This window comes from Phragmites australis, chromosome 14 (genome assembly GCF_958298935.1).
Source record: "Phragmites australis chromosome 14, lpPhrAust1.1, whole genome shotgun sequence".
Lineage (NCBI taxonomy): Eukaryota > Viridiplantae > Streptophyta > Magnoliopsida > Poales > Poaceae > Phragmites > Phragmites australis.
In genome coordinates, this window is record NC_084934.1 from 15,871,353 (window position 1) to 15,886,737 (window position 15,385).

Below are 15,385 nucleotides of genomic sequence, written 5' to 3' on the forward strand. Positions count from 1 at the left end.
TCCCTTATTTGCCCTTTTTTCCTTGAATAAAACTTTCCTTTAATAATAGGAAAATCCTCAAGCGTCCAATGCAGGAGAGAAAAGTGAATGCCGCAACCCCACCCTATACCACTAGTTCCTTTAGGACTTGGGAGGTGTTAAGTTTTCAAAATTATCTAAGCCCACGTCTGCTTGCTAACTCTCAAACTATCTACTTTATACCAATCAAATATTAGAATCAATGAAATTTCAATCTTGATACCTTGATGCAGTGGTGGGCCCTCCCCCTCCCTCTCAATTTTTGGGCATGAAAGAGGAAAAAGAGGAGGGGAGGAGGAGAAAAAAGAGGGGAAGCCCCCTAGTTAAAACAGAAAAAAAAAAAAAGCCAGGTGCTAATAATGTATAGCAACGAAGGCCTTCTTGTTTTGTGCTTCACATCTGGGGCTCGTTTCTGCTTACGGATAGCCAGCAATTCTTGCTCACGCCAGTCGTCCGTTGCGCAATCTTCTGCTCGTTCGTGTTACATCTTGCTCACTGCCTGCTTTTTACTCGTGTCCATTTTTTGGTAGATTGCCAATCGAGTGTTTCTGGCTAGCAATGTCCATGCTCCTCCTATGGTCTTTCAGCTCATACTGCTGCCGAATCTTCTTCGACCTCCGGAACATCATCTGTTATGAGTCACGGCTGGCCTCTTGGCTCCTCTGCAGGCTTAAGAATTACAGCAAACAAGATCATTTTCAGTTCATCGTGCATGGCCTTTTATTGGTTCGTGTCCTGCACTCCTGCCTGCCTAGGGCATACACTTGGCCCTTTTGCTGTTAACACCAGGCACCTTGCGAAAACTTGCGCCTTTTCTCATATGCATCATCATTTACGATCCGCATTTGTTGCCGAGGTGCTTCGCATCTGGAGCTGTACAATCACACAATCGGTATGCCGGGATGCATTTGAGACTCAAGATTTGAGTTTTGCTGATCACCATCTCAGTTGTAGAATCACTCAATCAGTACGCCCGGATTCACCATACAAGTCTGCTTGATGTGAGGCTGTGAGCTTCACTTGGTTCAGTGCATCTTACGCATCAACAGGCATAACACTGGTGTATAGCTACTTAATCATCTATTCAGAACTGAGCTTCCGTTGATGCCTGAAATGAAAGTTCCACGAGTAGAATGGTGTAACATCTTCATAGACGAATCGCATGTCAACAGAAAAGCCAAAAATAAATAAATGTGAAAGAAAAGCACCACTTTAAAGATGGTACACATGCTAGGCAAGGAATCGAAGTGTCAACCTTTCTTGCCTGTCAGAATAACAGTTAACACGCCAGCGAAGTAAAAGATGGAACATGAGATGCAATGCTAGGACTTAGGAACCTTCCCTACCAAGCACCTCTAACAAACAATACAGTTCAGTATGTGATTTAGTTTGCTCAGGACCATAGACCTACACATGGAAATTGGAGCATTACTTATTAGAGCAAAACAGAACAGCGAAAATGGGAATCCTCAGTTTCAGATAGGCATGGCGCAAAAGTATGTACACAAGTTCTGAAACCACACCATTGAAACAGCGCAAAAACCACTGATATGTTAGCCAATGCTGGAATTTCATTATTAACCTCAGCCCCCAATCTCCTTATTAACCTCAGCGGCACCTAAGATCAACCTACATCCAGAGTCTCAGAAAGAGTTATCTGGTCCAAGGGCCTCGAAATTGCCTGTTTTTAAAGTCAGGCATTCCAGGATTCTGTTGTATGAAGTTTGTCCAATGCATGTTATTCAGAGAGCCTACAGATGCTACATGACTGCTTGGACTACTGGCCACATTTGGGTGTAGCCGTAGATTTCTGAAAATGGAGGATCTGTATCTTGAGTCCTGGGAAGAAAATTTTGAGGTGGACGAACTTGATTCCTTGGTTCAAGGTGCTGGCTGGGACTCGATCTACCAGGTTGCATGTGTACTGATGGTTTATACTGGGATATGGCACTGAACAGACTTCCATCTGTGTTGCTTCCACTTGGCAAGGCCTGGGTTAAGCAGTTACCCGACTCCCCCAGGCAGATTATTATTATGCGACTGAGTCCCCTCAGGGACCAGTTATATCTATGATCCATGGGAGCAAAAGCAGGATGAGAATGTTGTTCAGCAATAGGAATGTTTCCATTAGTTGGAAACCTCACACCAGAATACAAATTATTGTGAAGTTGTTGCACGTGAAGGCCAGCTTGACTGTGATCAATTAATTGCTGCTCCTGCAAGGGCCTGGAAAATGGAGCATATTGATCCAATGCGGTTATTGGCCAAGGAATGTAAACCAGTTGAATGTTCAGTGCTATTCGCATGTTGAAGGGGGTAGGAGATCATTCCAATGTCCTTTGCTATCAGGAGCTGGCGGCCATTGCTCTGCGGTTCGAGAAGGGTTCAATAAATGATGTTGAATTGTCCACTGGGAACGCAGACATGGCAACTTGGGCCAGCTGCTGACTTAGAACACCATTATCCACATAGATTGCAGAACTATGTTGTCTTGAGGAGAGATACCTCTGCCTAATCTGTAAGTCACCTGACCCCTTGTACATTCTATTCTCTGGAGGATGATAATAGGACTGAAGAGGGGCTGCCAGCTGAGAGCCTGCCAGCTGCCATCTGTCCTTTTCACCTTTTGCTAATAGGCCATTTAGATCCACAAAATCTTCCACAAGAATTTGTTCTCCAGAGGACTTAGGAAGTAGTGAAGAACTGATCGATGGTATCATCGTAATGTTCTCAGCCTCTTCTTGGTTTGCAATTACAGTGTGCATCTTCGGATAACTCTTTTCTGAAGGAATATTTACACCACGGCCATTGTGGTTCACAGTTGCGTTGCTGATGCTTTTTAGGTCCTGATCTTGCTCATGAGCATGACTTGGTGGACTTGTGTAAGCAATGCCATCATGATCTTGAACTTGCATATTCTGGCTGTCAAAAGTGTGAATAAGTGTGCCTGTATGATAGATGGACTTGATCTGTTGACTCTCTGAACTATGATTGTTAAGAGTTGTATTTTTGTAGCTGAATTCTTTAATCTCTTCATATTGAACATCCAGGCCATCTTCACACAATTTAATGTCTTTGATATCTTCAGTCTGCTCATCAGTGTTGTTGGCACAGCAGGACATCCTTTCATCTACACACTTGATATCCTTATGATCTTGATCTTGCACGTCAGAGTTCTGCTCTGACTACCTATTTGTGCCATTGACTAACATGAGATTGTGATCTTCCACTTTCGGACCATCATTATGGTAAATACATATTTCCATATCCTTAGTCTCCTCATCCAGATCTTGAAGAGATGTGCTCTGATCATTCCCTCCTTGTGACGTACTTTGGGGTGAGTGCTCTACCTGGTCATTTTGCAAAATTGGGCTGCCATCGTTTTTGCAAGCATCATGTTGTCCTGGCTCTTTTCTTATATCTGATAACTGGTCTGCCTTCTCATCATAAAAAACATAAATAAACCATAATCATCTATTGATTATAAAATTAATTTAAGATTATTTTGTTAAAAGAATTTATTTTCTATTAAAAACATCGACCTACGACAAAGCATAACTTCTTTATAAAGACAATTTAATTGCCTTATATGAATAAGATAACACAGCAGAGAAATTCACCTTTCATAATGAAATACTAATTAGGTTTTTCATGCTAGATGCCTCATCACAAAATTTAATTGCATGAAGTACATCGAATAGGAATTCTGTTGCACTGGTGAATGGTATGATACATTGTAAAGTGACAAGATACAAATGAATAAGCATGAACTGATATCATCCACTGGACTTTTTATACATTCAGGTAAAAGACCTCCCCCGGCACAAAAAAAAATTAAGAAAAAGAATTGAAGGATATGTCACAGCGAACCTTTCTCATGACAGATACATTGTTTTCTCAAGCTCAAGGCCTATTAACTTTCTTGATTTCTCCATCAACGTCTTCCTGTCCTTAAGAACCTCAAAAGCAGCAGGTAGATCATTGCACGCCATGTTCAACCTATTACATAAATACGATTTTTTTAATATTACTTTTTTACAGATATTACAGAAATAATACCGAAAATGAAGAAATTTCAAAAATAATACCTATTTGTCCAACGGTTTGACAAAAACAAGTTTTCACCCTACCGTACGGTGAAAACACTAATTTCACCAAACCGTATGGCGAAAATAGGTGATGTATCCCCGGCGGCAGTTTAGGAGTCCCCGGCGGCAACTTCGAGGCTATTTTCGCCAAACCATTGGACGAAAAATATTTGTCGCCAAACCGTACACGAAAAATTAATTTTCGCCAAACGGTTGAACAAAAACTCCATGCCCCCCATGACCCTCACCCCTGCGTTCGCACCCGTGAAGTCCATCTCATTTCGCTGCCCAGCGCGACGGTGCGAGCAGATAGCGACCGCGCAAGGGAGAAGAGAGAAGAGAGGAGCAGGGAGGAGAAGAGAAAAGAGAAAGAAGAGAGGAGGGAGGAGGAGGAGGAGAAAGGAGAAGGACGAGGAGGGAGACGGGGAGGAGTAAGAAGAAGAGTAAGGTAAATTATTTTTTCTTTTTAATTTTGTTTTTAGATGTATGTCTATTGCTTTATCTGTATGTAGATTTAATTAGGGATTAGAAAATTAATTTTCCCTTTGTAAATGTTGATTTTAGGTACAAATCTTTGTATTAGGTTATTTTTAGTATTAGGTTAAGAAAATAGAATATATGTGCGTACAGATATTAGATCTCAGTACTCTAGTTATGATGATGTATGTAGGATTATATTATTGGATTGTAAAAATATGTGTTTTACACTAAAATACGATATTTATTGGATTGTAATAATATGTGACTTAGGGCTAGTGGTTTGCAAACAAAACAATAAAACAAAGAAAGCATCCAAAAAGCAATGCAGCACCGAAGTATTTATGTTAAAATTTTAAAATTCAATGAGATTATGTATTTGAAGATTCGCAAGACTCATAATATCAAATGTTATTAATTAATAAATTCTTGAGTTAAATATATTCAATTTTTTGTTGCTAGTAATATGTTTATTTAATACTGTTATCACCGATTTAGATTTAGGATTGTAATATTGATTAGATTTTAGGCAACGAAAACTATAGTACTTCGCATTTTAGGACCAGAAACAGTGGACCAGCATGGCCATTACGTTAGTCAATTTTAAGTTAGTCGTATTGTATGAATGTAATTTATTTTTATTTTCTAATTAATAGCGACAATAAGTTGGTAATCTAATTGATATATTTTTTAGGTGACAGTTACGTCAAACTCTATAAATTTTATAGTATTCTATAGAAATGGTCAAATTCGTAACGGTCCATCTGGTGTTGATTTGAGCAATTTTCCATCTACCATCCTTGAGCACCCAAACCCTAAGGGTACAAGGATGAAGGAGATGAAAATGTGGTTCACCCAATACTTTCAACTTGACCCCCAGATTTATTCTGTTACGATGCAATGCATGTGGACTCGTACGTTACATCTAGTATTTTGGGAGTTAAAGCCGGTGTATCGAACAGACAAGTGGTTGAAATGGTTGGAGTGGTGCAGGCAGTGTCAGGCTGAGTTCAATATCCTAGTGAAACCGTGTCCAAGAGAAACGGATGATAGTAGCAGTGCAGCAACATCAGTAAAAGAGGATACACGTAGGCATGTAGTGTCAACGGAGGAAGTTGAACAAGGGTAGACGACTGAGGCAGAGGTTAAGGAGGGTCAAGCTGATGCAGGGGAGGAAATTGAAGAAATCATTGTTGAGCTCGAGAACGTGGATCGTAACGCAATTCATGAGGAAGAAGCTTTATTGGAATCTGTAAATGTAGATGAAGATGATGGTGATGATGATGAAGACGATAACTATTATAATACTGTCATCCCAGAAGAATGAAACTTGCCTAACAAAACGAGGATGCAAGTTATGGAGAACCATGACTCCTCTGTGGAATATGGTTCAAGTATGGTTCTCCTAAAATAGGTGTTCCCCAATCGGTCTGAAATGAAGGATGCAGTGGCACGGTGGGTAGTAACATCACACAGAGAGGTATTTGTTGCTGTCTCAAGCTTAGAAAAGTAAAAGGTCAAGTGCAGAACTCTTGGATGCAGCTTTTATGTTCATGCATACAAACCGAAGCATTTGACCCATTAGATAGCCTCTAGAGTGGTTCAGCACAATTGTATGTTCGAAAATGTTGGTCGAAAGCACCGTAACCTTACTGATGCACTAGTTGCAAATGAATTCTTCATTGAGATTATTCAGAAGCGGGACATGGAATGCTCGTTCATCCAACGATCAATATTACGAGAGTTCAAATATGAGATTACTTATCAAAAGGTTTGACGTGCAAAGCAGAAAGCCTTAGAGAAACGGTGGGGTACATATGAGGCTTCTTATTATAACCTACCCCGCGTGCTTGAAATTCTGAAGGTCAGGAACCCTAGCACATACACTGCTTTCAAGGAGACTGAATTTGATGAAAACTAGTCTAGGATTTTTCGACATGCTTTTTTTTCTTTAAGTCAGTGTATTCAATCCTTCCAGTATTATCGTCCTTTGCTTTGTATGGATGGTACATTCTTGACGAGCCAGATTCTCACTACAATTGGTGTTGATGCAAATAACCAGATACTTCCTTTGGCATTTGTGTATGTGGAACGTGAGAGCAGGTTGATCTAGCTCTGGTTTTTTAGACATCTTAAGGTTAGGGTTGTCCGTGATCGACCTAACGCTTACATCATACATGATCGGTATGCTAGGATCTTATCTACTATAAAGACACTGCAAGACGATTCAAGTGAACCGTTCCCTTGGAATGACATGCAGAATAGGTGGTGCATGTGTCACATGGGAGCAAAATTCCACAAGCAATTCAAGAGCAAAGCACTTATGGACATGTTCAAGAGATTCTGCAGCCAGAACCAAAGTCGCAAGTTTGATGCTTTGTGGAAGGAGTTGGATAAAAAAAAACAAGGATGCACGTGCAGGAGAGAATAAGAAACCAGCTATTGATGACACTGTACCGAAGGCGCTGCCGCCTCTTGGAGAAGGCATTGATCCTCCTAATATGAGAAGGTTGGCAAGAAACATCAAATATTTCTGGCAGTGGATTGTGGCAGAGCCAAAGGAGAAGTGGTCCTTACTCTATGACACCGGAGGTGCTAGGTTCGTGTACTGAACTACGTCTTTATCGAATATGTGTAGTATGAGCTAGTATATTTGAAAGTTGATACCTATTTGTTTTGATATTTTTTGGTATGTATGGCGTCATGACTACCACTATAGCAGAGGTTTACAATTGGGTCATCAGAGGGCTGCGTGGACTCTCTATTGTTGCAATCGTTGAGGGAATGTTGTACAACATTATTAGTTACTGCTAGGCATGCTGCTGCTGTTAATCACTGTACAGCAATGCGTACATAGCATGCCCAACGAATGATGGACTACCTACAAAAGAAGAGCACGAAGGCAGTAGAACATATGATTCTTAGCATGGGTGTCAATGAGCACCGCTTTGAGATACCCCTGAGATCAAAAGGAGGATTTGGGAGTGATACCAGAATTGTCACTCATGAGGTGAACCTAGGGCAAGTTTTCAATGGATGGTGCGAATGCTCCTACAACAAATCGAAGCTTTTACATGTCCCATGTTCTCATTGGTTGGCTGCATTATCATAAGTAGGTGTGGGAAGCTCAGCGGCACGCTATTATGTTACTCTTTACACGTACCGTACATGTCAATGTTTGTTGTCGTCAGCTATTTATGGTTGGGTCTATTCGCGCTACGACAAAAAAACCTCATGTCACATGTAATGTTCATCAGCGTATGTAACCTCCGTATCGGGTTCTACGCTACTTATGTTTTACAGCTACTATTGTAGGCTCCCATGTAATATTTATCAGCTACGTCCCATTGTCGGACAAACAATTCTATAATTTATTTTACATCTTTCCATTCTATATAAGAAATAAGTTCAATCGCAAACTAAAAAAGCGATATAATATTTTGTCGACAAAAGAAAAAAATTCGATCATTCCGACGCAGGACATATGGTTCACACTGAGCTCGCAGGAGATAGGGTTCACGCTGAGCTCACAGTGAGTTTCGTTCAACCGTTTGGCAAAAATTATTTTTTCATGTACAGTTTCGAGACAAATAGTTTTCGTCCAACGGTTTGGCGAAAATAGCCTTGAAGCTGCCACCGGGGACACATCACCTATTTTCACCATACGGTTTGACAAAAATAGTGTTTTCGCCGTACGGTAGGGCGAAACCTTGTTTTTGCCAAACCGTTGGACGAATAGGTATTATTTTTAGAATTTCTTCATTTTCAGTATTATTTCTGTAATATCCGTAATATTAAAAAAATCACATTAATACTTCTTTGTAAGAGTAAAGATCCACATAAGATGTACATGCTAAATTAATGCATTACTGACCAATGTTCACGCAGTCTTCTCTGTTCACCCTTTATTAATGCTCCATATGGTTTTACATGGGATTTATGAAGCCCTCCAATTACACGTGAAACATGCTTGGTCTGAATGCCATCGCCAGACTGCTTCAGTCTCTTAACATGGTTGAGCTGTGTTCTACTAATCTGAAAAGTTGCACAAGCAAAGGCACCACAACATTCAGGAAAATGCATGATACAACAATGGTCTAAAGTAGATGTTGCTATTCAACTTTCTAGAAAAGATGAAGCAGATCTTCAAAAAAAACTTGCTGAGATTAAATATTTTGTAATTTATTATTTATATTGACATGATGTTGTAATTTATATTGACATGCTGTGATCAATATTGGTTGTAAAGGTGCACCTTGAAGACCTGAAAAGCAAAAGTTCTAATTTGGACAGAAGTGATGATACACCAAAAGTAATAACCAGGCATCAAAAACCACCATGAAGAGTCCAGTTATTGCTGATAATCAGTTTCACTAACGAGGATCACATCCATTGTTGCGGACTAATTTAGGAAATTCTGGATCAGTTCTGCATCATGTTGCACATTAACACATCCCTTCACATTATTCTTCATAAACAATTACGAAACAAGGTAATAGCTCATTAAGAAAATCACAAGCTGGGAAAAAGAAACAGGTTCTATATGTGAGACAATGCAGTGCAAGTGCCCACACCAATCAGGCGTTAGCAGACACCCATTACCAACAAGCAACTGTGCAAAACTGGAATCATTGATTAAACATAACTCTTCTTTTAGTTCACTAACATCACATTTGAAAAGTAGAACGGAAAAATATTTTAAAACTGCTGATACACGGAAAGCAAATATATGAACAGGAATTCTAGTTTTAGCAATATGTTCTTGTTTTGAAGCCATTTTAAGTTGCAGGCAGGCCATAAGGATTGCACATTACAAAGGTTCATGGCTAGATAACTGAGATTTCATTACTTTTTCTTAAAGAAGCTCCAGCGTCCCAAGCTGAACAAAAATATCTCATTGTTAACCTTCTTATGAGATAGGTATTTTACCTCAATGTATGACATAAACTTTGAAACATCAACACTTTGTGAAACATTCAGGGGCATTCCACTCTTAGAAGCAACAACTTGCATAACTCCTGGCTTCTGTTTGGCAGGGTTATCACTGCAAAAGAATAACAGTAAGTTTTTTGCTGAAATTCATCATTGTCTCGTCTTGAATTGAGTTAGCTCTAGAAATTTGCAGTATAATAGGTCAAATGCACCACAAGGAACGTTAGGTTTGCATTTGATATTCTCCTTGAAATTGAAAACCTAACAACTCAGTATTAATAGACCTTTATTGTTGGATACTACAAGAGAAATTACAGTTCAGTAATTAGTATTATCAATATGAATCTCCAGAAAACTAAAATATGACACCATTTAGCACTAAAAGATGAGGTTGCTTGGCATATGCCAACCAGCAGAAACTTATCCAGAAAGCTTTCATAAGAAATGCGTAATGAAAAGCACTGATGTGACGACTAGATGTACCAGGGACTCAAAACTTACAGAGACCTCGACAACATGTAAAAGATGACATCAAATACCAATGTTTGATCCTGCATGCAGATTATAGGTAGTATAACCTAAGACTACCCAAACAAAGGCACATCAGACAACAATGAGATATAGTAAGCATTCCAATTGACTGCGCCAAGCAAGAGCAATACGGCAAAGATACAAATTCAGAAAGGTTCAACAATTTTAGACTAAAATAAAAGCCAGCTTGGGGTGAGCATAGACGCCAGCAGATTTGGCTAGTGAAAGAATTTGATGAAATAAAGCAACTTAGGTAGCTCAATCAATCGTATATGCAGTAAAACAAGGACAAATCCAGTAAAATAAATCGTTACAATATGGGAAAATTTTGTTTTCGACACTCAGATCAAACCTGTTCTTAGTTCTTACATTACTTAAGAACTTACAGGGCTATTTTAATAATTGTCAATTATCAGTATATGCAAAAAGAAAATTGAGGGATGTAAATTACTAGTTTACCTAAGTGCATAGACAATGTGAAAACTGAAAAGTTATTCACAAGAACGAGGTCCACATGTAATTCAAGAACGAGTGGTAAATACAAAATTCTAATGAGAAAGGAACAAGAAGCATTGGTAATCAATATATGAAGGATCACCCAAATGAAAAATTATTTAATCAAGTGCAACCTGAAAAAACTATTTGTATCACCGCAACTTAGCCATCTCTTCCTCCATTTCTTCAAGGTCTCGACCATGCTGCACAATTACTTTACAATCAATATTAAGGTATCACAGAAAAGGTAAAATTGCAATAGACTTGCTCTGGTTTTGGCATACTTGGAATGATAATTACGCAAGTCAATATGATATGCCTTCTCATCTTTTTTTATGTCCTTCTCCTTGTTGAGTACAGTATCTGGATGAATATCACCATAGCAAAGAGAAGATGACCTATAGTTCAACAGTTTAATCAATGATCCACAACTAACAGACATGAAGAGGTAAAAATAGTGCTGCAGCCAAACTGATGGAAAGTTGAATAAACAATGGAAGGGACAAACATAGTTTTAAAGAAGGGACACTAATATGATATATTCTAGTTCAATGTTATTTAAGAATAAACAGATTATGTGTATTAACTCGTAGCCAATAGGAACTAGATTGACTTTAAATGGTGTAGATCAATGTGCATTGCCTATGGAAGGTCATTTCAAAAGCATCAGTGGCTTTTGGTGTTTGATCTGAGCAATTTCTAAAGTTGCAAATTCTTATGTTCAACTTTAAAGTTACTTCCTATTTAATGTGTAAGTACATTTCAAGTTATTAAAAGCACAAGGATATATCTAGTTGCCATCATGTTGCAGCAAGACTAATAGGAATCGTGAGAAACATGTACCTATTTAAAAACCCTACTGAAACAAAAAAAAAAAATCACATACACTGCACTGGAACACAACAGAGCACATAAAAGGCACAACAGTATGCATCTAAAACCCTAGAAATGCATATAAAAATTGTGACAGGAACCATATCGTAGAGAACTTGCCAGCTGAGGAAAGGATTTCCAAAGTGATGATTTTTTCCTGTAAGCAACATATGTACACTTTCTTCTGCATCAGTTTTGCTTGGGAGAAATTGTGTGAGAAACTTTCTCTCGGCCTCTGTCAGACATGTCGCCCATACCTACAACCAAGAACAAACTCAGTTAATGTATAGCAAGAGAATATAGTAGCTGAAACTAGGGCTAACATCACCAAAAACAGGTGACTCTAAAGCATAGAAAATAAATTATCATTAGAAAAGACCAATGGTAAAGAAACTCAGAGCTTAATATGGTGGAAGAAAGACAGACAGACCTCATAGGATAGCACACCTCTCAGGCTCTCGAAAGAAAAAGTCTCTGGAGGAACATATGTAACATCAGCCAGCCCTGAACAATGTTTTGGACTTTCTATGAAAGGGACCAAGTCTGACCACAAAATTCCAACTTGATCCTTTTCTGGCACAACTCTCCTCAAATACTGATCCCATTTAAGACCAATATGAGGCTTCAAACTTACTAGACAATTAGATGACTGAAATTTTGCTTTCTTTCCCGTTCTGTATTGCCCTGAGTTGGTATAATTTATCAGTCGTTTCTTTTGCTTGCTTGATGCCATTCTGCAGGTCATGTGATCATTTAACTGGAAGGATGAATCCTTTTACTTCTGAATAACTCCCTAATGTTGCTTCAACCCTAATATATTCCGTATGTCAAAGACCCATACAGCACCTGAAACGAAACATAATTAGGTTAAATGGGCCAGCTCAAAGACAATGAGAACAAGAACATACAATCGACTAAACTGTGGGCCTAAGCAGCACCACTTGGACAGGGGGAAAATGAGTGAGAGAAACCATGTCAAGGACCCAAGTTTACTAAACCCTGAGATATTGTTCTGTCTAGCTGCACACACCCAACCATGATCAACAAAGCTCTTTGAAAGGAAGATAATCATCACAAAACCAACTAAAACAAGCTAAAGAGATGGAGAATAAAGCTTTGCACGTCTGAACAATAGTTAGAATGATCAACCAAAATCATATAATCTTACATCAGTGAGAAAATTGCAATAAATCCATAAATTTGCATGGTGCTTCACACAGCTCCCTAGATATGTAAAATTAAATTTGGGGGGCCTACGCTTGCTGATATTGTTCGGCTTGGTCATTATCTCTGTTAACTAACATAAATGGTCGTTGTCTCTCTTAACTCCAAGGTGATTCTAATGATCCTAGCCAAATCTATGGTAATCATAGAAAACAGAGCCAGAGGTAACTAAATCATTTTATCTCTGTTAACATAGTTCGGTCATTTTCTCTTATTTGTTTAATGGATATCTCAAGTCTATGATAATTCTGAAATCTAAGGTGTAGTATGGTAATTCTGAGTCACAAATAATCAAAACCTTAATTAAACTATATGACTTTTCTAAATAAGCATGATAGCAGAAAAATAAAGCAAATTGTTTATGTTATTATGCATTTTTAATCAGACAGCAATTCATTCAGTCATTTTTTAATTGTCCATTTTGCATCAATAGGATATTCATCCACAATTTAAATTTCAAACATGTAACCAGGTAAGGCAATGTCACTTCATAACAAAGCAATCAAAATTTGTAGATAATATTACAGAATCACAAAGGATATATTGCCAGTACAGTAAACTAGTTTGTAGTTGAGATTGCATTATTTGTATAAAGAATGCATTCCACGTAATTTTAATAAGCACTCCTACATTACTAGAATTCCTTCCCAAGTTATAAAGAATGTATCCGAAATTGCAGTATATGCTAAAATCCTTTACCCAACAGTCAACCAATCGATTAGAGTTTGACAAAGGGAGGATGAGATTAGTTAATACATTTCAAAACAGAGCCAAGGGTAACTAATCTTTTTTACCATAAGAATGGCAACATATTTAAACCAAAGAAAATAAAGTTTTAGGGATGAAGAAAACAGCTGTGTATCTTATTCTCTTGGATTGCTAGTCACCCAACTAACTGGGCCTTTGCTTCTAGTACCATCATATACTGAGAAAAGAAAAAGGAAAAGGAGGGAATGTAATTCAAATTTGCTAGTTAATCCCTGAAGAAGACTAATGAATATTTAGGGCAATAAGCTTCTATAAGTTGCATGATATAGCGACCAACCTTTCATTCAAGTGATATCACTATAGTGTGGTTTGCTTGAAGGATACTAAATTTCCCTAACTGTCCCTACATTTTGACGCAAGCAACCATCACGCACCCTACAATCTGGAGTGTCACTGGATCTCCAGTTCGCTATAACTCAACAGGCAAGTCAAATTCCAGACTCTTGTGGGTCAGAGCATGTAAAAGTTTAAAGACCTAACATTTTATTTTCTGAAGTCTAGAGGCGCCAAGCGCCACAGATACGTAAGGTTAAAGCCTACGTGCACTCTACCCAATTTCATTTATCACAAGCTTTGAAACACTATTGGTAAAATAAATAGACAGAACAGCATATCATTGATTTCAGAAAAAAGTTCGCTCGAATTTCTGTCCACTGGCTCTACAGCTGATGGCCTCCATCGCTCCCCACCTCCCTAGCATATCACCCAATCCTTGCGGACACGGCCTGGTAGCGGCGCCGCCAGTAGCGGCTATTCACATGGCTGCCGGTGCAGCCCACCGCCTGCTCCGCTCGGCTTCCACCCCCCACACCGTCTTCCCATTGTTCGCCCCCTCTCCATCACTTCGCGTGAACCCCGAACCCTTACCTCACATCTTCATTAATCCACCGCCACCGCCAGCACAGAAATCAACAATTAACTGAATTGAGATAAGGAGAGGAAGAAAAAAATCTGAATTTGATTTGAGAGCAAGACCTGCTCTCCCAATTCCCTTACCAATAATTGTGACAAACACACAGCTAGAACAATCTGTCCAAGCAAGATTGGTTTACTCACCAACAAAGAAGAAATTGACCCAAGTTCGGATGGATCCCACCCCGCGCAAGTCCGGTACCAGAAGAGGGCGGAAAAGAAGGAGGGTGACGCCTAGCGACGAGAGAAGACTTCAGTGGAACGAGGCTTGGTCTGTTGTGACACGTCGCTGCCGGCGAGGTCACCGACGATGCGGCGCAGTAAATACTGGCGGCCGTAGAAGAGAGGAGGACAGGAAATCTCGAGTCCCTATAGTTTTGCAGTTTTTCGGTTTTACCCCTAGATCCACGGCAAAATAACAATGAGGTTGACTGATGCAAGGTCGTAAGGTCATGTGGTATTTGAAAATTCATAGATGGAAAGTCGACTAGAAATAGTAATATAATCCGATAAAAAAGAAAAGAAATACAAATAGAATCACAGGACTCAAACGAGGGTGGATTCGTGATCGGATAAACCCGATACAGTGGAGTCTGAAAAAAAAAAAGGGGTCAATCTAGCATGAGCTCATATTAGGGAGGCATATTAGCAATTTGTTAGCATTTAGTGGTTAAATTAAGTGTTTCTTCAGTAATCTTTCAAGATTAAGGGGGGCATAGCCCACTTTGACCTTCACTAACCTCTTTCACTGCCGATATTATGTTTCTTTGTTGGTCTCTAGGTTTACAAAACCACTGGTTAACCAAACCATGCATTTCAATAAAAAAATTAACCTATATATTTTGCTCTCGGCGACTAGCTATTTACAATTACAACTAAATCACTACGATATGGCTATGACTGAAGGTTAAGGGTACCCTTCATATAGGAAGAAAGAGGGTACAAGCAGCGACGGATCTAAGGGGACACGGGACCTCAACCCCCCTCCCCCTATCACCACCACTCCTGGTGCATCTGGAACCCCTTCCCCTCAATTTTTTTAAGCATGGTTAGATCAGGAACAGTCG

At 39.2% G+C, this 15,385-nt stretch overlaps 1 pseudogene; it reads right to left on the reverse strand.

Moving 5' to 3' along the window:
- Nucleotides 1–1,212: 1,212 nt before the first annotated feature.
- LOC133890440 (uncharacterized) lies at nt 1,213–14,721 on the reverse strand (annotated as a pseudogene).
- Nucleotides 14,722–15,385: the final 664 nt, after the last annotated feature.